Below are 4,964 nucleotides of genomic sequence, written 5' to 3'. Positions count from 1 at the left end.
ATTTATAATCAATCAGTTTAGCGTGAAAAAATAGCGGTGTCTAATTAATGGAGGACTTTGACTGTATCTCGCCCGATACCGGTTCTGCTCATTATAGTTTGACGAAAACATATCACTTGTTATCGCAGCGCTCAGGCTGTTGGGGTATTGTGCTATCGGTGTGCATCAAGCTATTATTTACCCTATACCTAAGAATTTGATTTCTTTATTGAAATAATAGAGCCTAAAGTACATAACTAAGAATTTCCCTCCTAAGTTTAAGGGTCATAAAGTGGGCGATGGAAAACGCAGTCACTCGCCTGCAAACCTATTGCGCTCCCGACCCTAGCAATTCAACGGATTACACTTGTTGTATCTTCTCTTGGTGAGTTAAAAGCTCCATATTTTACGCGATAATATAAATAAAAATAATTAATACACTTTTTCGACAATATTATTTGTGCCGACAGAATTAGCTCACTGAGAAAACTTTGATTAAATTGAAGAATCTTGATTCATACGAGCAGGTATACATTTTAGACTTTTTATTGCGGAGTACTACACACTAAAATATATTTGTTTCCATGCGATATATTAGGACCATTCTTTAAAGTTTATGTGAGCGATTTTTTAGTTAACTCTGACTTTACATATATTTCGCACGTGTTTCAACAGTTATATCTGGAAAATTGTATTTTTGACGATTCCTATCTGCACACAAAGATGTAATCATTTATAAGAACTTTCCCGTCTACGCCCATGGTGATAAAAAATTCTCTATCTGAAAGGTAGCCTTTAACTGGATACTAATAAAAGAGCCTTTCTATAGAGTATTTTTGCGATCACAGGCGCCTGATCTGCTATATAAAGCCAGTAACTCTTCTAAATACATTTATGTTCACAGCAAGGCCTGTTGTTGTTCCAAGAGTTCGCGGCAGTTTTTACACTCCTGACTTCCATTGATCTCTCTGTCAATAATATTACAATAGCTTTTAAATTTCAATCCCTAACAACTATTGGTAATGAGAGGCTTTGTTACGAATTAATTTTCTTTGGCTCTTGGATTTAATGAATGCATGTGGTCTAAAGACATTATTTGTGGTAACAATCTGAATTTCAATATTATCACCTTAAATGCTTCAGAATAAACTTTTCCAACTTCTTTAACCATGCAGATCCCAGGGAAGTGAATAAAGCGCCTTAAAAACAGCCATTATTTGAAACTATGAAAATTATTTTCTCATCTGCCACTGAGAATTCGAGGATATTTCTCGACCTTTGCGAGGTTGATTATATATTATGACGGCACCTGTATAGAACCGAACCATCTTATCTCTCGCAGTGAAGCCCCATTTTCCCCAAGGAGAAAATAAGAAAATCAAAAAACTTTATTTGTTTGGCTGAAATAAGTTATACGAGTTATGCACTATCTCATTTTGTGTACGATATGTAGCTCTCTTATATTGTAGAATAACTACTAATCCCGCTTGTTAAAAGCGGAATTGACCTTACTTTTGAAGCCTGAATTCAGCGCATTCTTCAACGAACGTTGAAAATATGCAACGTCATAATTCCGTTACAAATGAACACAAATTACCAAAAATATATGCGCGGTTCTGAATGAAAAAATATTTCGGCGGTATTTTCATCGTTGCTTCGTCATAGGATGACGGAATTTTTTGCTAACAATCTAGCAAATTGTAAACTAGAATTTTATGAATAATAATTGCTCATTATCTAAAATTGCTCAACTAAGCGCAAGTTTTCAACAAAGATATCAAGCTGAATTAGCTGTGGTAATTGACCATAAAATTGTACTCTCAATATCTGATTCATTGCATTTACGAGCCGGGTTCATAAAATTAGGCAGCAAATTTGGTGACCGCGAACTCATCACATCATCGATGAGTGATTTATTTGCCTGTCCAGGGCAGCAATTAATGCCATTATTGCATGGAAATTATTGCCATCTGATGTCCTTTGCTGACGCGACTGCGACAAAAACATCATCGCTAGCCGGCCGAACGCACGTCAAGTCTGATATTTGGTAACCGTTTCACAAATTCTATTAATTTGCGCGCACGGGCTTCAGGGCAAGTTTCACTAATAATAAAAATTATATTTTCATTGCAACCAAAATTCTCACATAGATAGCGTTAAAAGAGATATTTTACGGCTCATTTCATCAAGTAAAATTTCTTTCTTTTCTGGCCTTTCACACATGCCGCATATCTGCAAACACCAAAGTTAATCTATCAAAGAAGAAATAATATTAAAGGAATTTCATGGTTGTGGAGCATCCAAGTTGAACACACAAACCCTCATTAAAGTCATGCAACTCACAAGAAATGTTCAGCCTCTCCAAACTTGCGCCGTTACCTTGCTCTCTTTGGAAGCTATATGCGAGCTTGTTTAATTCCTGAAATTATTTGTTCTATAGATATTTTGAATGCGAAATCTCGGCTGGTCTTAGATCCTATTTTCATGCAACTTTTTAGAAAGAAACCAATTTCATTGCAAAATATTCTGATGAACAGGATCATAATTTTGAAGTTAATCTTGACTTCCTACATTGGGCGAGGTTCAAACTCGTCAGAATATCGAAATATTCATTTACAGGCAGCAGGTGTTTAATGGATGATATTTCATATGCTAACGCTCCTTTAATGTTATATATTTTCTTGCTTTGTCAGTATTTAAATTATACTTTCATATACACAATAAAGGCAAGAATACATCAAATTATAATGGTAACAATCAGTACAATTCCTTCATCAATTCAATTCCTTCATAATATGATATAATAATATAAAATATATTATTAATTCTTTAAAGTTTGTGCTGATTAAATTCAGCTCATCTCAACTTGTCTAAAAAGTGTTCAAATAATTTTCATCATAAGCTATGATAACAACTTAACATAGGCTGATTAATACTCAGCTTCTAATGGATCAAAGCTCCAACTAAGCAGTACTAGATTAATTAACTCTAGGAAAATATTCTCATAAATGGACCCAGCAATTCGTTCGACGGGGCGTCGCAGTTAACTCGTACAAAATATTTGAGAAATGTTTGTCATTCCAATAATTAAATTAATTTGTCTGATGATCTAACGACGAATCGACTCAAAAATCAAAATCCCCGCGAGTGTTGTAAGTTATTAATTGTTCGCCTAATTCATATGGACCATTGAATTCTCGATGATTTATTTCACATTAATTGGCAAATTGCAATACCGTCCTGGGATCCGATGTGCTGAGGCATACCTGCGGGTATTATTTGGCCAATACTCGCTCATGAAAACCAGCAGCAATTAATTAGAGTTAATCCAGTGGATAAAATCCATATACGCTGGCAATTGATATAGCCTTTTATGTCATGTCACATTAGCGCGCTCAACTAACCCCGTATCATTGCCAACAAACGAATTATTGCCTCGCAGCAAATAGTGAGGGAGGGAACTGCTCGGACTGTGAATGTTGTCAGTAATTCGAAGCATATTTTCTGGCGTGCAAGTTTCGAATATTTGCTTTGATTTTACTCGTTTAAGGTTTTATTCTTTACATGACATTCCGGAGAATATTTTTTTTAAGTTTTGGGTCTTCTTCTGTAATTTGTTTTTCAAAATAATAATCCTGGAATCAGACCGAGACCTTATTTTATTTATGACCTTATGTTATTTTGTTTTCATTCGAAAAAGGAGGGGATTTATATATCTTTCAAATTATTGCCAGACTATTTCTACGTATAAACATCTAAATAACTAAGTATATTAAATTTGTCGACAAATTACTGCAGTTGGACGCCGCCCGGAAATATGGCAGATTTTTTATGCATCCAAGACCGACCCCAAAATTTAAGCTCCGCGAAAAAATAACGAGCCTTCATTTAGGGCCAGAATATTTCTTTCTGAAACAGCTTTATTGATCCATTTGTTTCATGAATTTAGCTTAGAATGAAAAATATGATTTTTTTACGAAGATCTTTTATGCCGTCAGTTTTTTACTATTTTGGGAACTGTGAACCATTGGGCATCTGTGAACCATTGTGGCATCTGTGAACCAATGTGGCATCTAGGAACCATTGTGGCAACAGTGAACCTTTTGGCAACTGTGAACCATTTTGGCATCTATGAACCATTGTGGCATCTGAGTACCATTGAGGCATCAGTGAACCATTGTGGTATCTGTGAACCATTGTGGTATCTGTGTACCATTGTCAGACGCCATAGCGAGTGTGGCCTTGCCAGAAATGCAGGAATTTCGTAGCGCCGCTTCGTATCGACCGAGAATAGACGACAGATGCGACGCTTATCATAAATCACGGCTCTGTTTTTGAACTTATTGCCCTCCAATACCAGAAGTGCAAGAGACTCGTGATGGAAAATCATTCGCTGCAAAATATACTAGAAATTTTTGAAAGCATCGAGAATGAATTTCACAGACCCAAGCTCTCTGCAACTGCAAAGAGTTTTCTCGGTATTGCCAGAATATGACTTCTGTGGCTTGATGGATTACCATCGTGTGGACGTTTGCATTGGCACCAACAAGTTTTTTTCTTTCAAAAGATCACACGAAAGTGATTTGAACTTTTCACTGACTTAAAAATATGAAGTCCTGCTTCATATTTTGTTTCTGACCTGGGTAGTGAAGTAATTCGAAATGGTCGAATATGTGCAAAATGACATACTATTATGTCGATTTAAATCCATCTGTGATTCCCAATTGAGAATTAGGAAAGTTTGTTGTGTAATATATCCTTAAAATGTTACTAGTAACTTTCAAAGAACCGCTTTAAACAGACGGCTTTTAATTAACATTTGGTTTACAGTAATTTTTAATAATAAAAAAACAATTAAGATTAACTCATTCACCTTAACAACAAATTTGAACATCAAAATTCGATACTTTATTTTTTATCAACTCTGAAGGGTAATTTTATACGAGATACTAGAAATATAAATTTATTATCAATGCCTTCCTATA

The sequence above is a fragment of the Hyalella azteca genome, unplaced genomic scaffold, assembly GCF_000764305.2.
Source record: "Hyalella azteca isolate HAZT.00-mixed unplaced genomic scaffold, Hazt_2.0.2 contig6926, whole genome shotgun sequence".
In the NCBI taxonomy this organism is placed as follows: domain Eukaryota; kingdom Metazoa; phylum Arthropoda; class Malacostraca; order Amphipoda; family Hyalellidae; genus Hyalella; species Hyalella azteca.
The sequence above is the reverse complement of the archived record's forward strand: the minus strand, read 5'-3'. Positions refer to the sequence as shown.